Source organism: Aethalodelphis obliquidens, unplaced genomic scaffold (genome assembly GCF_003676395.1).
Source record: "Aethalodelphis obliquidens isolate GAN/ISIS:26980383/991018 unplaced genomic scaffold, ASM367639v1 scaffold12, whole genome shotgun sequence".
In the NCBI taxonomy this organism is placed as follows: domain Eukaryota; kingdom Metazoa; phylum Chordata; class Mammalia; order Artiodactyla; family Delphinidae; genus Aethalodelphis; species Aethalodelphis obliquidens.
This window is the reverse complement of record NW_020837956.1, coordinates 21339490-21360825: the sequence shown is the minus strand read 5'-3', so window position 1 is coordinate 21360825 and position 21336 is coordinate 21339490. Positions and strand designations below refer to the sequence as shown.

Below are 21336 nucleotides of genomic sequence, written 5' to 3'. Positions count from 1 at the left end.
CTTCTGCGTGTTTACCTGTGAGCATAGAGGGAGGAAAGAATGAGGAAGAAAATACAATTGAGAAAACAAACAAGTCTAATTTCTGGTAAGGTGAGATGCCTTTAACACCCATAAAGGTATTCGGTAATACTATTGTCCCATCCCCAGCAGGAAGAGCCTTTGCCCCATATATGGTCTGTCAGACTAAGCTGCCTTACCTCTCAGGAAGGAGGGAAACTAACATTTATTTCAGCATGTAGATTTTTAGACCATTTCCCTCGCATTATTTTACTCAATCCTAAAAACTGTCCTCTGAGGAAGATGTTACTACCCTCACTTCACACATAGGGCACCGGAGCTCAGAAGGCCTTTGTGGTTTGCCCAGAGTCACTCAGCTGGGCAAGGAAAAGCCATGACTTGAGCTTACATGTTCTAACTCCAGTTTTGGAGTTCTGGTTTTTTTGTTGCTGTTTTTTTTTTTGCGGTACACGGGCCTCTCACCACTGTGGCCTCTCCCATTGCGGAGCACAGGCTCCGGACGCGCAGGCTCAACAGCCATGGCCCACGGGCCCAGCCGCTCCACGGCATGTGGGATCTTCCCGGACCGGGGCACGAACCCGTGTCCCCCGCATCGGCAGGCGGACTCCCAACCACTGCGCCACCAGGGAAGCCCTGGAGTTCTGTTTTATATTGCAGCTCCGAGTTGAAGATAAATCCTGGTGATGCTCTGTTGCCTGTTTAGATTTGAAAAAGGATCCATGTGTCTCAGGCAGGTGGAATCCGGAAACCTGCAGAGTCACAGCTGGTGTCCCCAGCCCCACGTGTCTCCTTATCTGTCAAGCAGACTTTGCCTACCTCTGCCTAGAAAACTTCTTGAAGACTCACCTCAAATGTCTCTTTGAAAGCTTCTAGATCCACCACCCTCTGGCTCCAGGTAGAATAACTATTCTCAGACCCATAGAGATATGTGCATTACTAATAGAGCACTTTGAATATGCCTGCCTCCCCCACCAGGATGTGATCTCGCCAAGGACAGGGATTGGGTCCTGTTCACTGTGGCCCAGCTGGGCCCAGTTTAGGGAGGTCAGGCACAGGCTCTTGGGTCTGAGGCTCCCAGTACAGCCCACCAAGGCTCTGAACCCAGGCGGTGCAGTCAGCCACGCCTTGGTCTCCTCCTTCCCCTGGCCAGGTGTTTAAGTGACTCATGCCTTTTCCTGGAGGCTGTTAACATGTCCCTGCCCAGACGCTGGTGATGAGCTCCACTCTGCCCCACAGCCTCACTGATGTCACCCTGCCTGTTGCCATGTGGTCTGTACCTGTCTCTCCCACATCCCTGCTCTGCCCTGCTTTGTCTTGCCTCTGTCCTGGTGACAGCTCTCCTCCCCTCCTGGCCCTGCCAGATCACTCCAGGGAAAGGCAAACTGGAATCCTGTCCCTCCCCAACCACTGATGCCTTAAACCCTGTGTAGGCAGAATCATGGCTCCCCAAAGACCTCAGGTCCTAATTTCTAGAACCTATGAGTGTTACCTTATAAGAAAAAAGGGTCTTTTCAGATGTGATTTAATGAAGGATCTTGAGATGGAGAGATTATCCTGCATTATCTAAGTGGACCCTAATGGCACTGCAAGTGTCCCTATAAGAGAGAAACAGAGGGAGATTTCTCTCTCTCTCTCTCATACACACACACACACACACACACGCACATGCACACACACACACACACACACACACACACATACACACACACACACGAGAAGGCCATGTGAAACCAGAAGCAAAGATTGGAGTAATGCAGCCATGAACCAAGCATTGTCAACAATCACCAGAAGCTGGAAGAAGGAAGGAACGGATTCTCCCTTAGAGCTTTTGGAGGGAGTGTGGCCCTGCTGACACCTTGGTTTCAGCCCATTGATACTGATTTTGGACTTCTGGCCTCCAGAACTGTGAGAGAATAAATTTCTACTGTTTTAAGCTGCCAAGTTTACGGTCATTTGTTATGGCAACCACAGGAAACTCACGTGGGCCCCAAAGGGTTTAACTTTGCTTTTCTAGGTTCTTTCAACCCCCACAGTTGACCAGCTGTCTTAGCTGCCTCACTCCTCCAGTTTATTGCAGCCCCTTTCTCTAAGAACCTAGAATGGTAACCACCATTTACTGAGCACTACTGCATGCAGTAAGCCAGGGCCTTCACATGAGCTGCATCCCTAATCCATGCAATAACCCTATGAGATAGGTATTGAGGCCCAAAGAAGTTAGCTTACTCACCCAGGATCACTCAGCTAGAAAATGCTGGAGCTGGGACCTAAAGCCAGCCGTGTCTGACTTCAAATCTTGTGGCCATAGCCCTGGTTCCTCACTGCCCGAGTAGGGACCTTGTCTGGTTGACTGTCAGCTCTTCAGAAGCCTATCGGGATCTCATACAAATAACAAGAGCTTATTATGTGCCAGGCATTGTGCTCAGCACTTTCCATACATCATTTTATTTTTTATCATTGAAGCAACTCCATGAGGTAGGAGCTCTTAGGAACCCTTTCCACAGACAAGAAAGCTACCACTAGTGGTAGAGCCAGCACTGCACCCTGGGTCTCCTAGGGGTCCTGGACCAGGGTCATTCCCTCTGATTCTCTCTGCTTCTCATTTGCACTAGCACACTAGGCTGTAATTTGACTTGGACGCAGTTCAGACTTCTCAAAGGCTTCTGTGTTGTCCACAGTCTGGAGGACTTCCATCAAGTGTATGTGTGGGGCTTGCTTGTTAGTTTCCAGAGAGTTCAAAACACCCACCATGCCACAAAATATTTCACTGCCCAGACATTCACAAACACCCTGCCCACATTTTCAAAAGTCTCTCTCCCTAGTCCTATCTGCACCCTCCTCCCCCTTCTCATTAGAAAACTTGAGAAACTTACAGGGCAAAATTAATATACTAAAAAATCTGCAAAATATATATTGTTACAACATTGGTCATCATAACAATGATCATATAAAACCATAGGAAATAAAGAAAATGTGAAGGATTTCACCAGAATTTGTATCCCAAGAGAAGTCTTTAAAAAAAAAGAAGTATCTTAACAGAGGCAGGCAGAGGGAAGAAAGCCAGGGAAGAGAGAGGATGAGACAGAAAGCAAAATTCTTTATATTTATAAACCCTGAATATCTAAATTGATTTATTTACAATCAGTGGTAATTTGTACGTTCTCATATGGAATGTTGAACAACTTAATTGAACCAGCAAGCCACACAACATGGCCAACAGACAACAAACTGGCTTTGGGAGTGAATTATGATTTCCTTGATCATTTTGGCTCTTTGTGGGGTTTGGGAAAAAAAGAAGAGTTGAACGAAAGGGAGAAGAAAACTGTCCATGTTTGTCAACAGAAGTAGAATAATGAAAAGAGAACAGAACCAGAGCTGAAAACCTAATTTCATTCTTAGCTCTGCCACTCATTTGCTGTGCAACCTTAGACAAAGCACTTGCCTTCTCTGAGCTTCAGCTTTTCACATCTGCAGATGATTTCTATGGTGCCTTCAAATTCTGTAACTATATATATATATATATATATTTTTTTTTTTTTTTTTTTTTTTTGCGGTACGCGGGCCTCTCACTGCTGTGGCCTCTCCCGTTGCGGAGCACAGGCTCCGGACGTGCAGGCTCAGCGGCCATGGCTCACGGGCCCAGCTGCTCCGCGGCATGTGGGATCTTCCTGGACCGGGGCACAAACCCGTGTCCCCTGCATCGGCAGGCGGACTGTCAACCACTGCGCCACCAGGGAAGCCCTGTAACAATATTTTTAAGTAATATAGAATCACGATGTTTTTTGTTTTGTTTTGCTTTACTTCTCAGAGTTGCATAATCAAGTAAAAGAATGAGATGTTGTTGCTGCCAAACACACACATTTATCCAGAGGGCAAAACCACACAGATGTTTGATTAAAAATCTTCAGACAAAAGCTGTGCCTCACATTCAAATCCCAAGCTCAGTGGAACTGCCCTCGAGATGCCAGCCGGAGCAGCCTTGCTGGAGAGGAGGTCCATGGAGGCCTCTGAATCTCTTTCATTGCAACACTCCCAGAAAGCCAGCCCTGTCATTAGCCTGCAAAGTAAACACCATCCTCGGCAAAAGCCCAGTCAGAGTCACCTAGAGTCAACCTCTTTCTTTTAAAAAGAGAGCTTTCACCATTCATCACTCCACCAGTCCCTGCTTTAAAACATGAAAACAAACATGGGGCTCCCCTAGGAAATCACCCTTGCCTTTCTTCCAAAATCACTGAAGGCTGTGGGTAGGACTCGGAATTATGTTTCACTGGCTGGTCCAGATCACACTTTGTCAGGGAAGAGAAATCAACAGAGGGGACAGAGAGGCAGGGCTCTGGGGCTGGGGGTAAGAAAAGGGCCTCTCTGCTGTGATGCCACAGAGCTATGGGTGGTATTAACACACTCAGAACATTTTACCCAGAGTCCAGAATTTAGACTTATTAACAAGCATTTCTTTATACTGAGTTTTTACCACATCATTTTGTTCTTGTTAATTAAGATTCTGCTCCATTACATTAAAGCTGCATTTTGTGTTATGTTTTGAATCCCCACCTAGGTAGCAAATTGTTCAAGGGCAAAGGAAGTTCCAAAGGAAGTTCCCTTCTCCTACCGGCTCATCCCCATCCATTTCTGTGACCCACAAAGTACTACTTCCTCCCCCAGGCCTGAGAAGACTAAGGAGGGCATTGAGGAAAGTGTTATTAGGTTCCTACACAGCCCAGACTAGTCTATACCACATCTAGGACTTTCTGAATAATGATTAAAAATAATAATAATAACTGCTAACATTTACTGAGTACTTACTATGTGCTAAGTGCTTTATTTTGCAACACAATTCATAACAACCTTATGAGATAGCTACTTTATCATCCCCATTTTGCAGATGAAAAAATTGAGGCCCAAGGTACACACCTGGGATATAGATCAGGGCTGGCTAACTTGAATCCTGTGTTTTAACATCTCAGATATACTGCTTCCTGAACAAGTTTTTATATGCCTTAAGAGAAGAGATTCTATCTTTTTCTTTTCTGGACTGTAGAGGAATTCTGAGCAATAAATAGTAGACTCTTGGCATCTGCCTGTTAACTGACTGATTGATGGAAGACCCTTGCCCAGGGTGGTCAAATGCCATACACAAGAGTGACAAAAGGATAGAGAGGGATCCTGCAGAGAGTTTGGAGAGCTGCTTAAAGCCAGGCCAATTTAGGGTAAGGTAGTGTAGCCACAGAGACCCCTTCTAGGCAATACTCAGAAACTTCCAGAAAGCCCTGAGAAAAAAGATGGTCTTCTCTCCTCTGAGAAAGACTCTCCAAGGAATAATAAGGCATCCAGGTACAGCAAGGGAACAGGGGTGGCTATTCGACCAAACCTAATTCACTGTCCCCATCATTGGTGGTCACTAAGGAGCCAGTGTTGCTTTTCGCAAGAAACTGCTCATCTGTTGTCCTGGCTGACATCCAGTTTAGAGAAAGGTACAGTGCTCAACTGTTCCTACACTTTGGGTGGTCTGCAGAATTTTTCTTCCTTTTCCTACACTAAAGATGTGAAGGGGGAATTCCCTGGCAGTCCAGTTGTTAGGACTCCACACTTCCCTGGTCAGGGAACTAAGGTCCTGTAAGCTGTGTGGCGTGGTCAAAAAAAAAAAAAAAAAAAAAGATGTGAAGGATTGCAGCCCCATTTTCCTAATGGTTTATATTTCAATATTTTATTTGCAAATCAATTATTTGGAACTGTGAACACATTTCCCATTGGGAAACATATTATTTAAAGAGGTTAGGATCTCAGGTAGGTCCTAAAGGTCTTATTTTATCCATCGTTAATAGTACTGAGCTCAGTGGTACATATCAGCTACAAATAATCATGTTTGTATAGGAAAATGCAATCTCAATTCTATATCAGCATTTCAGGACAGGATTCCCCCTAGCCCTTGGAGTAAGGATTCCTGAAAATGAGAGGATTGGCAACTGTGTGGTGCCTGATAGCTTTCTAACTGGATTTGGAGGGGAGATCAGGATTTGAGGGCATGAAATCAGGCTAGCCTTATTAAGGAGGTCACATTTGCTGAAACAAAGAGTTTATCAACACTCTTGATGTCTGTTAACTCAGGACGGCACACATGAGGGTATAAGTCATACTCCTGACATCCTTCGGGGCATTTTAAAGTTCAAAGGGATTTCCACCATACTCAGCCTGTTAAATCCGAGAGGCAAAGAGACCATCTAGTTTCAGCTCCTATCTTCCACCTATTATTCCGAGTTGAGGGACAAAGACTTGAAGAAGGAATGCCTCCAAGAAGCTCCTTATTTTAAAAAAATAATAATCATTATAATAGCTACTACTTCTTTTGGTACCATTTTATGCCAAAGACCTTATAATTTATTGTGTTTTAATTTATTAAATTCTCACAACTCTATGTATAGATTTATCATTAACCTCACTTAGAGTATGAGGAGACTGAGGTTTAGCTTGCTTAAGTAATTTGCCTTAGATCACATGGCTAGTACATGGAAGAATCAGGATTCAAATCCCAGTCTGTATCAAACCCCAAATTCCAGACTATTAACTGCTTTGCTATACTTGTTTTTCCCAATTAAAAAATTTCCAGAAAAGACACCACAAAGTAAAACTTGCTTCAAGTATGTTAAAAAATATATGTATTTTTTTTAAGTGATAATCTTAAAACTAGATATAAGCATATTCTGGATCGTCAGGCAGTCCAATTATGACTGAGTCCACTTGCAATTTAATGGCTCACTATGTTTTGTTTGTGATTTATTTCTAGCCAAGAGAGGCCAAGTATGATAATGACACACCAAGTGAATGAGGGTTTTACAAGTGATTGAACAGAAACAAATCATAGGAGGCTCGCCTCCTCACGCAGTCTCAGCACACAGCAGTATAGGTATGCCAGACACAAAAGGATTTGCCCCTTAGGTACCATCCTCACAATACTTTACACAGATTCCACCTTTCTTTATCCAACATTGCACACTGTTGACTCATCGTTTCGAAAACTAGCTACTTGGCTGCTAAACTGCTTTAGTCCCCAGTGCGAATTGTTAAGGACTACAGATTTTCACCAAGTCTCCTCATAGCTATTCTTCTTTCCTGATGATGCAATGAGTAGTTATAAACATCCACTAGAATCTTCTCATTTGCCTTCTTAGAAGAAACTCAGATAGCTAGTGGGAAGCAGATGCATCACACGGGGAGATCAGCTGGGTGCTTTGTGACCACCTAGAGGGGTGCGATAGGGAGGGTGGGAGAGAGACGCAAGAGGGAGGAGATATGGGGATATATGTATACATATAGCTGATTCACTTTGTTATAAAGCAGAAACTAACACACCATTGTAAAGCAACTATACTCCAATAAAGATGTTTAAAAAAAAAGAAACTTGAAGAAACAAGACAGAAACCTACTGGTTCAATCACGTATGGGTAGCCCATCAAACGTGTTTGTGAAAAAGGAAGAATCACAAAGTTTAACATTTGGAAAAGTGGGAGAGAAGAAAGCAGTGAAAAAGCAGTACAAATAGGAAGCACAAAATGAGATTATAGAAATAAATCCAAATATATCAGTAATTGCAATAAATGTAAATGGATTAAACCGAGCTATTAAAAATAGAGAAAACATTAGATTGAAAAATATTATAAATCCAAATATATTTTTATAAAAGACTTGTTAAACTGTAAGGATTCAGAAGGACAGAAAAGAGTATGAAAAAATATAAAGCTGTCAAACACTCACCAAAATAAATAAATAAATAAAAGCTAACATGGCTATTATATCATACACACGAGTTTAAGACAAAAAGTATTATTAGGGATAAAGTGAGTCACTACATTTTGATTAAAGTGTTAATTCATCAGGTAGATGTAACAACTCTAAACATGTATGTACTTAAAATTTACCTAGAAGGAGTCATTTGAAATGGTCTTAAAGGATAAATAGGAGTTTACCAGAAAGACAAGGGGAGAGGGCCAGGGAGAAGAACATGCCAGACAGAGGAAACATAATGCACCAAACCCAGAGGTGAGAAAACATAGCATGTACAGAGGTCTAAAGCACTGCATAATTACACTGATGAAGCCTTTGTTTCTTTGACACTTTTATGTACCAGGAAGAACTAGACCAGGTTCCTCTTCAGCATAAAACCGAAGCCACTAGAAAAAGAATACTTACTTACATGGGGGATGGAAGGAGTAAAAAAGAACGAATGGTTTCATTTTCCCTGGCAAATCCTGCACTGCAGATTTGCAAAGCCCCAGAGTAATTCACTCTGGTGACGTCATTTTAGCCTTGGATGATGGCACATCCTGAACAATCATGTGTGCATAACACCCTTCAGCTGTGACTGAATGGTCTAAACAAGATCAGCAGCATGGCTCAGCCTCAGAGCGCTAGCAGGCTGCCTTAGTTCCTCACTTTCAAGATTACAATCTGACTTGTTACACATAATAAAAAGAGAGTAAGAATGGAGAAAGAAAAACAAGGGTGGAAACGATTTCATATTAATGTCATGACCTAATGCATCCATTTGATCTCAGTTGGCAAAGGAAGCAGAAGATCCAGTCTGACAAAAAAAAAAATCCAGAATAGTTGCACAATGGGGTTGAGTTGGGAACGTCCTTTATGTATTGTCAGTTTCTTTATATATTGTCAGCCAATCATGAGCAAAACACCTTAAAGAGTAGCGAAAAAGTTTCAGGAAATGATGTGCACTTTAGAAGGAACTGCTTTTTAAATTTTCATATAATTCAGAGGATTTGTGTCCTTTGAATTTGGACCCCATTTTTTTTGCTGATATTTTTAACTAAGGAATTATCTAATATGTGGTGAGAATTGACACTTATATACCCATTTTTAATTTTGGTGATGAAAACTGGAAAATCAGGAGAGGCAAGAGGGATGTGGGGAGGGATTGTTTCCTTTTCTGGTTTCTTCCAAAATGTCCTTTTCTGCAAGCTAACCTGGCTTTTGCTTTAATTATAGCAGAAAGCATTCTCCACATCAGAGAAAGTGAAGAATAGGCCTTGAACCCTGTGCCCTATTTTCTCTCCAGCTATCCAGGTTTGTCCTCTGCCCTACAAGGAGCTATTTTCCCCCCTTCTCTTGTTGGTTCCTCCTTTCTTTGTTCAGTCCTCCGTTTCTTTCTTGCCCAACACAGAAAGGCAGAGTTTATGCAACCTAGTACTTTATGTAGAAGCTACTTTATTCTAATAACTCAGCAAGTATTTATCAAGTGGCTGCTGTCTGCCAGCACTGTTCTGGGTGCCGGGAATACTGCAGTGAACAAAGCAGAAGAAATCCCTTCTGTCACCGAGTTCCCTCTGAGGCCTGCCAGAGAAGGTGGCTCAGAGGAAGTGTTATCTGAGCTGACATCAGAATCATGAAAAGGAGTGAGCCCAGGGGAGAACACTTGGAAGAGTGCTCCTACCAGAGGGACCAGCCCAAAGCAAAGCCTTTGAGAGGAGCATGAGCTCTGTGCATCCCAGGAAAAGAAAGGAATTCAGTGAACTATTCCTGGGATCCAGTCACCCACCCATGAAGGCCACTTGTAGCTGCTAGGTCGCTGGGCTGGAGCCATGCCAAGAGAGAAAGACGTGCCCCCTGCCGAAGGTGAGAAGTTCAGATTTTGAAAGGCCTCTAATTCCATTCCAAGCTATGGAGTGGAGGGTGGGGATCCTGTGCTTCCAGAAATCAGTGTGGCAGCTGTAGGCAATGGCAGAGTAGAAAGACTAGACAGAGAAGGCAGGCCAGTGCATCAGTCCAGGCTCCAGAGGTGGTGGCAGAGAGCAAGAGAAAGATGAGGTCTCTCTAAGAAAGGGAGAATGGGGCACAGTGTGTTCCAGAGAAAAATCATCAGTTTAGATGAGGAAGAATGGGGGATTAGGAATACGAAATAAGAGAAATTAACTTAGGACATTTTGTCCACAGAGTTCCAGAGTCTGAGCAAACACAGGAGAGAGAATCCTTGAGAGGTCTAAAGACAGAGAACTAAAGACGTGATGAATCGGAGAGGGAAGACCAGGTTCCCAGCAGACCTGGAGCTAACACACGGACACACGGACAGGTACACACACTTACAGTCACCCACTCATGCAGCAATCGCAGCTGCCTTTTCATTGTGTGCCAGGTTGAGGGAAATGAGCTCAAAGTATCTTTTTTTATACAGAAGGCAGGAGGACCAGTCTGTTTGTATAGACTGCATCCTCAACACCTTTTAACCTTTGTTCCCTCTCAGTAAACATAAAAATCACATACCCCCTCTTAAAGTTATTTGAAACTTCAAAATAAAAATAGTAACTAAAAACAAAGCAAGGTGATTTCAGAATGTTTCTTCGAGTTACATATGCCCCCCTGCCCAGATTTTGGCCTGTACCCTTCTGACCTGAGGGCTCTCCATGAGGATCCCTGTTGAGTTGTCTGAGCCTGAAAGAGTGGCCACATCTGCAACAGCAGCCTCAGGCTGCGTTCATTAACCCAAAAGCGAAAAGGAAAAGGCAACAACCTAGTGGACTGCCAAAGCTTGTCTTTAAAAATATGTAGATGGGTTTAGTCACATGAAGGAGATGGATCCTGGGGTGAAGACAGAGCGTACCTTGCTTCAGAGAGCAAAGCTAGGCCCAGAAACTAAAATTTTCAGAAAAAAAAGTTTCAGATTAAAAAAAAAAGATCTCACTAAAGATGCTAAAGATCAGAACTTTCTGACAGTGGAAGAACCACAGGTGAGCTGGGTTGCAAAGCAGAAGCCTGCCCTGGGTCTAAGGTCCCTTCTAACACTTTCATTCTATGATTTGGTTTATATCTAAACACCATGAGCGTGGCACTGAGGAGGCTGTTTACAAAGATTTTTGTTTTCGCTCTCTTCAGGAATAGCCAATTAAAAAGAAATATCAACATCATTAGCCATTAGAGAAATACAAAGCAAAATCACAGTGAGGTACCAATTCCCACTCACTAGGATGGCTATAACGAAAAAGATGGACACTAATGAGTGTTGACAAGGATGTGGAGAAATCAGAACCTTCATATATTGCTGGTGGGAATTTAAGATGGTATATAGCCTCTTTGGAAAGCAGTCTGGCAATTCCTCAAAATGTTAAACATAGAGTTACCATACGACTCAGCAATTTCACTCCTAGGTATATACCCAAGAGAAATGAAAACATATGTCCACACAAAAACTTGTACATGAATGTTCATAGCAGCATTATTCATAATAACCAAAAACTCAAATGTTCATTGGAAACAATTCAAATGTCCATCAACTGATGAATGGCTAAATAAAATGTAGTGGGACTTCCCTTGCGGTCCAGTGGTTAAGACTCCATGCTTCCACTGCAGGGGTTGCGGGTTTGACCCCTGGTCAGGGAACTAAGATCCTGCATGCCTCATGGTGCGGCCTAAAAAAAAAAAAAGTGATATATACATACAATGGGATGTTATTCAGCAGCAAAAGGGAATGAAGTCCTAAGACATGTTACAAACACGGGTGAACCTTGAAAACCCTGTAAGTGAAAGAAGCCAGTCACAAAAGACCACATATTGCGGGATGTCAACTATATGAAATGTCCAGAATAGGCACATCTATAGAGACAGAAAGTAGATTTGTGGTTATCTAGGGCTGGGGAGGGGATGGAAGGGAGAAGGATGGGAGAGGAGTCTGGGGGGAAATAGGAAGTGACTGCTAATAGCTACACAGTTTCTTTCTGGGATAACGAAAATGTACTAAAGTTGACTGTGGTGATGGTTGAGCAACTCTGCAAATAAACAAAAAAAATTGACATCTAACACAACATTGTAATATAACTATACTTCAATTAAAAAATCACATGGCGTTAAAGAAAGAAATTGATAAATTTTTAAAAATTGACATGTACCCTTAAAATGGATAAAAATGTACGGTATGTGAATTATATCTCAGTAAGACTGCTAAAAAACAGAATTCTGGCACCAAGTTCAGAATGCAAATTGACTTATGTATCCCAGACCAGTTTAGATTTGTGCTGTCAATACATAGGGGGCAGTGGGAGAGAAAGAAAGAGAGAAGGAAAGAAAGAAGGGGGAGCAGGGAGGAAGGAAGAAAAGAAAAAACTATTCTCACAGCAAAATGGGAAGTCGATTTTTGGCATAAATGTTATTTGTAATTTGCTAATTAAAGAAGGATCTCTATCACGTAAATATGTGCTTCCGAATTCTGACACCAGAGGTGTTTTTTAGGATGGTTGCTCCTGAATTTCCCCAATACCCAGACAGCAGAGCCCCCTGACCTGCACCCAGAATTTAACACACACACACATACACACACACACTAACTTGATTAAAGGCCTCTGGCCCCAGAGATGCAGCACTTCATGCTGGTTCAAATGTGACCCATTACCCTAAATATTTCTTCTTGAGATAACACCATCCTGAACTCATGGCAGCAGTTCTGTACCTCTTTTGTCCTATGTCTTCAAAACAAAAGGTTTGTGGGTTGTGTTGCTGCCCGTATTAGAAATAAAAACTACTTTGGAAAGATTTGAGTGACAGAAGCTCTTAGATAAGAAAAGACAAATGAATTAAGTTGTCAAATCTTTCTTTTCAAAGAGTATGAACGCAATAGGTTCTTGCCTAACAAAGTATCATTAGCCAGGAGCGCTGAGAATCCCTTTTCTTTCTTCTCTTTGTGTTCCATCTCATAGTCCTGGAGGTACTTGAGAATTAGATGCATTTGCAATAATTGCACAGGTGACTGAGGATATTTCACAATAGCAAACCATTCATATTACTTTTAAAATGTAAATATGTGTATGTAGCATGCATGAAACATAATACTGATTCTCTATTGATGACTAGATAGATATTAAACACGAGAATTGCAATAATTTAATTTTATAAATATACTTAATAAGATTTAATCAAATATTCAGAGTTAAATTTAAAGTTCAGCTATATTTAAATAATCTTTATTTAAAATGTTGGTGTATTCATGTATTTGTTTATTTTTGTTTGTTTGTTTGTTTTTTGCAGTACGCGGGCCTCTCACTGTTGTGGCCTCTCCTGTTGCGGGTCACAGGCTCCGAACGCGCAGGCTCAGCGGCCATGGCTCACGGGCCGAGCCGCTCCGCAGCGTGTGGGATCTTCCCGGACCGGGGCACGAACGCATGTCCCCTGCATCGGAAGGCGGGCTCTCAACCACTGCGCCACCAGGGAAGCCCCATGTATTTGTTTTTATTTTGCCTTTAATTTTAATACAAATATTTTAAAGCAATAACTTTTTGAAAATATTCAAAGTAATTATAATTTAAAATGTACATTCACTTAACTTACATTTTGATAAAAATATACTCAAATTTTAAACATTTTGAATATAATTACTTTATATTTACTTTGTTATTACTGTCAATTGAATACATTACATGAAAATTTTTATTTTAAGAACATAATCAGTGATTTTGCTGAAATGAAGAAAATGTGGAATAAATGATTTACGAATTATTTAAGTCTTTTGTCACTCATACAAAACATCATTAGCTCATCCAAACATGTGCAACAATTAAATTCAGCCAGCTTCGATATTTTGCTACCTTTCATCATATTGAGACTATAGCTTTATCAGTGTTTTGGGATTTTGTCATTGATTTGTCAAGATAGAAGGATAGGATAATCTTATTTAACAGTTTTTAGCCTTTTTTTTTTTTTTACAGCTTTTAAATATGTGGACATAGGGTACATGGTCTCCATTGGTGCCCTTGCCCAGTCTACTTCCTTTCCTTGACCCTACCAGGCAGTAGCCTTTACAGTTACTTAGAATTTTTCAGGACTTTGGGTGGGTAGTCTCTCTATAAATCCAAATTACTAGGCTTTATTAAACGTTTTACATGCCAAAGCAGACAAACAACATACATTTTTTAAACACCCACATTTGAAAATTCTTCTAGGTATAATCCCTTGTAATGTACAGCCAGCAAAGCAACCATGACATTCCCTCATTTTCCTGACTAAATTTAGAAGCAAATATTTTCAGAATACGAAATTAAATTACAAAGGTCATAGGACAATGAATAATATGCCATGTGTGGTTAATTACACTTAGTTCTTTAAAAAAAAGAAAGTCATCTTAGCCTCTATATAAAAACTGTGTGTATGGTTATTTCACTTTGAAATGTCAAAGGGTTACTTGGTTTCAAAAAGAAAATGGAAAAGCACAAAGATATTTATGTAATACTGAAAGAAAGTCTTTCTTAAGAGAATGTAATGTTTAATTCTTTATGGCTTCCCTTTGTCCTGTGGCTAGCTTACAAATATGCAGTGCACAATACTTTGTGCCATTGAAATTAAGGGTTCATGTATTTGTAGTCTTTTCAGAGAAAAGAACCAAATAATTAAGATACAGAAAAGATATGATTGTTTCCCTACAGTTACTAAATCTGATGAACCATTATAATCATAAGGTACATAGAATTACATTTAATCTTTTTCCATGAGGAGATAACCTGTACTTTTAACTTCAAACGAGAGGCTGTTTTTTTCTACCCTTAATACTTCAGACTTCAAAAGTAAAACAGTTCTGAGATACTTGAATCAAAGGCAATTGTCTGCCTAATTTTTATTTCTGCCATAATTAAAGCAGGGAACTTAATTGTCAGCGAACTCATTCTAATACTCCAATAAGACAAAATAAGCAAGCCATGTTGTTAATGGCAATGATGGTAGTGATAGCTCTGGGCAGTCTAGCAAATGCTTACCTGTGACTTGGGGTGTTCACCTAAAAAAAGACACACTGAGGTCACGCTCACTTTTGGTTTTTTGGGTAATTTTGCCCTGCCATGCCCTGGGAGATCAGAGAAAGATTTTCCCCCTCAATTTTTTTTTCTTCCCTCTGTTGCCCTAGGACTTATACTCTTGTTTATTCTGATTGGTTTAACAAGTATCAGTGGACACTTACTGTCAGACACTGTGCTTGATGTTAGGAATTCAAAGATGAAGAATACAGTCTTTAGGGTCAAGAAGCCCAGTCTAGAGAATTCAGACAATGGGAATACCATGTGATATATGCTCTCTGCTAGAGGCAGGCATGAGGTTCCTGTTCCAGCCCAGCCCACAGATTTTGAGTCCAGAGGAGGGATTCAGTTTCTTTATCTGAATAACTTCTCTATGGTCCATTCAAACAGTAAAATGTACATGATTCTAGTTTTTTTTGTTGCTGTTGGAGTATAGTTGACTTAAAATGTTGTGTTAGTTTCAGGTATACAGCAAAGTGAATCAGTTATACATATACATATATCCACTCTTTTTTAGATTTTCTTTCCCGTATAGCCCATGACAGAGTATTGAGCAGAGTTCCCTGTGCTATACAGTAGGTCCTTATTAGTTATCTATTTTATATATAGTAGTGTGTATATGTCAATCCCAATCTCTCAAATATCCCTCCTCCACTGCCCCTTTACTACCCACCCCCCGCCCGGTAACCATAAATTTGTTTTCTACATCTGGCTGATGACTCTAGGTTTCATATTATTTCAGATGAAGTGTTTAACAGCTACACTGATGCAGCTATAGACTTTCTCCAATGCTGATGCCAGGATCAGTCTGTCTCTTCCAGGCTTCTCTTAATGTTTTCCTTATGTTATTAACCTACGTAAAGTCTCACAGTTACATTTTATCCATGGGGGCTGGGGGGTTGGTATGGGTGTGTTTTGAAAGTGCAGTACCCCTTCAATTCACCCTCACTTGGTGGAGAATGGTTTTGTCATCTTACTCAAGTTACTTTCCACGGATTCAAATTCTAAAAGAATTTATCTTTGATCCTTTTGAAACGAATACAAGTCTGAGACATACTCCTCTCTTCTGTTTTGGAAAAGAGAGGCCTTAAAATGGTTGTATCTCGTGATTTATTGCCAGTGTACAAGGCTGATCCCAGGCACAGGCTCTTGGCTTGTATCATCCAAGCTCCTAGGGTTTTGCTGATTCAGGAATCATTCTGTTCTTTATAGCTCTTCTGCTGGCCACTTCTAAATAAGGAGAACCATCTTCCAGCTTGAGTTGTAAAACTCATGTTTTCTTTTGCTTTTTTGAAGAGGTTTCAAGAAGACCCAAGGTAAAATGAGATGAATTGTAGATCAGTGAATTTCAAGTGGGAGGGATAAGAGCTTTTTCAAACTACACAGTGCCCCTCTGCCCATCCCTATCCATCGCAGCATTTGAGAATCACTGCTGTAGGGAGTCTCCACAGGAGATTAGAACCTGGAGACCAAGCTCCACTTACATTTCTGTCACCAGCTCCCCAGCTGTTCTGTGATCCTGGTTCACCTTCTAGTCAATACACTAATCTGTTCATCTGTATACTTTGAATTTAAATACATAAAAATTTAAAGTGACTTAAATCCCAAAGAATGAAATATATAATGAAAAAGCTATCATAGAAAAAAATATATTTAGACTGCCTACTATACTTACCCCAAAACAGCAAAGTTGGTTAAACCGGGTTCTTTCAGTAAGTCTTGTTTACCCCTCAACAAAACAGACATTCAATTGCAGCTAAAGGATCCAGTTTCAAAATGATGCCCGTTCATTCCCTGGGATGCAATTTAGGTATATTATCCAAACTCCAGGGGCAGATCCCTTTATCTAGACGAATGATAGAGCGCTGACAGGACCCAGCAGAGCCAGGCAGTTACAGACCCACCGGGGGTAAGTATGTAGCTTGGAGACCTGTATGAGATGTCTCAGAGAGCTCTTGGATTTGGTACTTCCCACCGGTTACCTGAGCTCATCTCATTCCTGGCTAAAGGCATTTTCTCCTTAGCTTTCCCTAAAAGTCTCACCTTGCCCTGCCTCCCCCTCTGCTTTAGTTCTAAAAACCCCTGTTCTCCCTAGTGTCCTAGGAGGCAATAGCTCCTGTCTGGCCCCTCCAGTCCCTGTTCCCCTCTTGGACTTACCTATCTCTGTGGTTAGCAAAACCTAATGTATTTATTATCTGGCCATTTACAGAAAACATCTGTCAAACCGTGGACTAAAGTACCCATGGCTCCTCTGTTGGGGATGCGTCCAGCATAATCACTCCTGGCCTCTCATCTTCCCCTCACTCAACATCCCCTCAGGAAGTCATGTGAATTATACGACTGTTGAACTTGGGAGAAGGAACTGAGCTTAGATCAGCCCTTATCTTCTCAGAGCTAGCCTGTGTGGTCCACTCTCTGCCATGCAGTACGGGACCAACAAGTCACTCTGCTCTAGAACTTTCTCAGGGGTAGACTCACACTAACCCAAGCTCGCAGAGACGGCCATATAGCCAGAATACTAATTTATTCCATTTTAATGATAAATGCAACCAGGTAGCCAGTGGGCCCTCACATCAGCAGATCAGGGCATTTGCTCCCTGAAGACAGGGAAAAAAGTGATTTAAATTCTGTATTTAGAGCATCAAATCTGCATAAGGAGAAGTAGGGAGATGATTTATCAAAGGATACATTTGCTACAGAGACCTAAGAGCTCAAGTCCTTGAGCCAAGGCCCCTTCTCCCATGAACACTATTTGGGAAGCTGCTATCAACTTCTGGCTTCTTAGCTCGGGTTGTTTTTTGTTTGTTTGTTTTTGTTTTTGCTGTACGTGGGCCTCTCACTGTTGTGGCCTCTCCCGTTGTGGAGCACAGGCTTCAGACGCGCAGGCTCAGCGGCCATGGTTCACGGGCCCAGCCGCAGGCTCAGCGGCCATGGTTCAAGGGCCCGGCCGCTCCGCGGCATGTGGGGTCTTCCCAGACCGGGGCACAAACCCTCGTCCCCTGCATCGGCAGGCAGACTCTCAACCACTGCGCCACCAGGGAAGCCCTTAGCTTGGGTTTTCTGTGCTATAGGCTAACAGCAGCTCTGCCCACCGCCGCTGTTCATCCAGACTTTCTCCAAATAATCAATTACCTTTACACCTGTTAAATTCACAGTCACATTCCAGTGCTTGCCATCCTGAGATTACCTCCAAGTCACCTTGGCTGAATTTATAGGTGTTTCCAGTTACACACTGGTTATCTATCAGTTTACTCCTTCAGTTGACTTACCGTATCTGTGTGTGTGTGTATATTTGTGTGTGCCTTACCCATTTAACTCCCAGAAGGAAACCTCATTTCCTACTTCCAGTTTTCTTTGGAAGCCATTACCTCATTTACTGCTAACAACGGCATATTTGAGCTCTTTGGAAAGAAAACTTTCAGTATAACTTTTTATTATACTTTAAAATTTAACTACCTGAATTCAAGCACGTAAGCAGTTTTTGCTGATTTCATATTGTAATAATTTATGAGACTGAGCTAATGATGACAAATACCTTGTAAAGACTCTCAGTGTAAGTCATCTGGTCTTTAACCACTGTTAGTCTTACGCAATAAACTCAACACATCTTTAATATCTCTGATTTGTTTCCAAAGGAGGTGGATAAAAGTATTTGACTCTTAAGCAAAGAAATAGCTAGCTGGATGCCTTGGACAACCAGATCAGTCTCAGATCAGAACCAGTCTTTCCCCACTGTCTTCCTTTTTCTCCTCCCCAAACCTCTCTCCTGTGTGAGGCATAGTTTGGGGCACTGTAGCTATAACCGTGAAAATATGACATAATAGATGATTCTTGACCTAATGGGGCTTATGTTCTAGTTGAGGGAGACAGACTATAAACAAACAAACAAGAAGAATATCAGCAGCTAGTTGAGTGCTACAGAAAACAAAACTGAATAACGTAATAGATGGAGGTCATCAGTTTAAGCTAAGACCTGAACAAAAAGTAGGAGCCAATTATAGGAAAATGAGGGTAAAGAACGTTACAGTAGAGAAGGCCTGGGACATGCCCAAAAGGAGGAGTAGGCTTGGTGAGCGAGGGAAGAGAAAGAAGGCTAGAGGGTGGCTGGCAGGGAAGAGAGCAGGAATAAGAATAAGTCTTCCATCCACAGCATGGGATGTGGAATGTGTGCAGGGGCAAATACGTTGATAATTTCCTCATTTAGAGGGACTGTGGAAACTGTAACATGTTTTTTTTGCCTGCTTCATGTTTTTGTTCTATTTTAAAAATATGTAATAAGGAAAGGTGGGTGTGTAATATGGGTTGGTTCAGTCTCCGTAGCATTGTCTCTGGCCAAACTCATCTGTAAGTCTTTTCCAGATTTACCAGGTAATACCATGTTCCAAATCAACCAAATGACATTTGAGAAGAGCAAAAGAGAAAGGATGTTAAAAATTCATCACCGTGCCCCTCAAGGTCACAGGTGTTTAAAAGCCAAGGAAGGAAGACTAAAGCCCAAGTGAATGGCTTTTTATGAATTGTTTTATTAAATTTGATAAACTTACCCCTTTGGAGGGATGGAGATGTCAGGATTCTGGGCCTCAAAATGTGTCTTCCAGCTCAGTGATACTAAGGAAAGGATAAATCAGGCCTCCAAATGTACATTGGCCCTGAAGTTTGCAGGTTCATAAAGTCATGGTTCTCAGTTCGTTCGGGAGAGAGCTGGCTCTGGGGAATTGATTCACATTAATCAGATTTATAGTAGACTAATAAAGTACAATGCCATTTATTCGTTACCCGTGAGAGTTACAACTAGTGACTGAAATTCATGTTTTTGGTCAGCACACACTCTGGCTGGTAGGAAAACATATTTAAGAAATCAGATTAAAGTCAGATGGTTAACTGTTAAATATGGAAGTTGAACAAATCAAGTTCGATGTCTGGAAAGGCTACATTCATTAAGCAGTCTTTCTTTTCATTGCAAGGACATACAGTCTCGGGTGGGCAAATGATCTACTATTCAGCTGGACAGGGAAGGCTAGTGCTGGAGAAACACTGGCAAATTTTTACTCCTAGTCTCTCCTTTTTTCTAGAACTGGGTCACTGATTCCCAGAGGGTGGTCTGAAGTTCACCTACAGTAAAGGTTCCTTGGTTATTTATTAAAAATGCATTTTTTCAGGCCCTGTCCCACACTTCTGAATCAAAATCTATGGTGTTGGGCTGGGAATATTGATTTAAATTATTTTTCTGGGGAACTGTAAGCACACCAAAGTTTGCTTCTTTTTTTAACTTAATTTATTAAAAAATTTTTTGGGGGTGCGTTGGGTCTTCGTTGCTGCGTGTGGGCTTTCTCCAGTTGGGGCGAGCGGGTTTCTCATTGCAGTGGCTTCTCTAGTTGCAGAGCACAAGCTCTAGGTGTAAGGGCTTCAGTAGTTGTGGCACACAGGGTCAGTAGTTGCAGCTCGCGGGCTCTAGAGTGCAGGCTCAGTAGTTGTGGCACACGGGCTTAGTTGCTCCGCGGCATGTGGGATCTTCCCGGACCAGGGCTTGAACCCGTGTCCCCTGCATTGGCAGGCAGATTCTTTACTTATTATTTTTTTTAATTTTATTTATTTATTTTTGGCTGAACTGGGTCTTTGCTGCTGTGCGTGGGCTTTCTCTAGTTGTCGTGAGTGGGGGCTACTCTTCGTTGGGGTGCGTGGGCTTCTCATTGCGGTGGCTTCTCTTGTTGTGGAGCATGGGCTCTAGGCGCGTGGGCTTCCGTAGTTGTGGCTCGCGGGCTCTAGAGTGCAGGCTCAGTAGTTGTGGCTCACGGGCTTAGTTGTTCTGTGGCACGTGGGATCTTCCTGGACCAGGGCTGGAACCCATGTCCCCTGCATTGGCAGGCAGATTCTTTTTTTTTTTTTTTGCATTACGCCGGCCTCTCACTGCTGTGGCCTCTCCCGTTGCAGAGCACAGGCTCCGGACGCACAGGCCCAGCGGCCATGGCTCACGGGCCCAGCCGCTCTGCAGCATGTGGGATCTTCCCGGACAGGGGCACGAACCCGCATCCCCTGCATCGGCAGGCAGACTCTCAACCACTGCGCCACCAGGGAAGCCCAACTGGCAGGCAGATTCTTAACCACTGCGCCACCAGGGTAGTCCCTCAATATCTTGTAATAACCTATAACCTGAATTTAGAAGGGAAAACTCAACAACACCGCCGAATGATAGCCCAGTTTCACAGGGTAGCTTCCTTGACTTTATAACGAGCAGTATTTTCATTCATCATTATTATGGTGACTCATTTTCTCATCTAATAAATGATGGCTCTTTCATTTCCTTCATAAATGTTGATGAATTTGTTTCAATATCATCATCAGTACTTATTCTTGTAAAAATCTGTTCAGCAATTCTGAAGGAAGCATATTCTGCTGGAACATATGATCCTCCAAACTCCGGGACTCCACACTCCAGAGGCCCTCCTTTGGATATGCTCAGCAGGTGGATTCTTAACCACTGTGCCACCAGGGAAGTCCCCACACCAAAGTTTTGAAAGCTGCTGCTAAGCTATATAACCTTAGGCAAGTT

The 21336-nt window shown here is 42.1% G+C and overlaps 1 long non-coding RNA gene across 1 annotated transcript in view; it reads right to left on the bottom strand.

Annotated features, from left to right (window-relative positions):
- LOC113623901 (uncharacterized) overlaps positions 1-20086 on the bottom strand; it is an 88947-nt gene extending 68861 nt beyond the window's left edge. Inside the window, exon 1 of the long non-coding RNA XR_003434118.1 lies at positions 19331-20086. This is a non-coding gene — a long non-coding RNA (uncharacterized LOC113623901). The remainder of the gene's footprint in view (positions 1-19330) is intronic.
- Positions 20087-21336: the final 1250 nt, after the last annotated feature.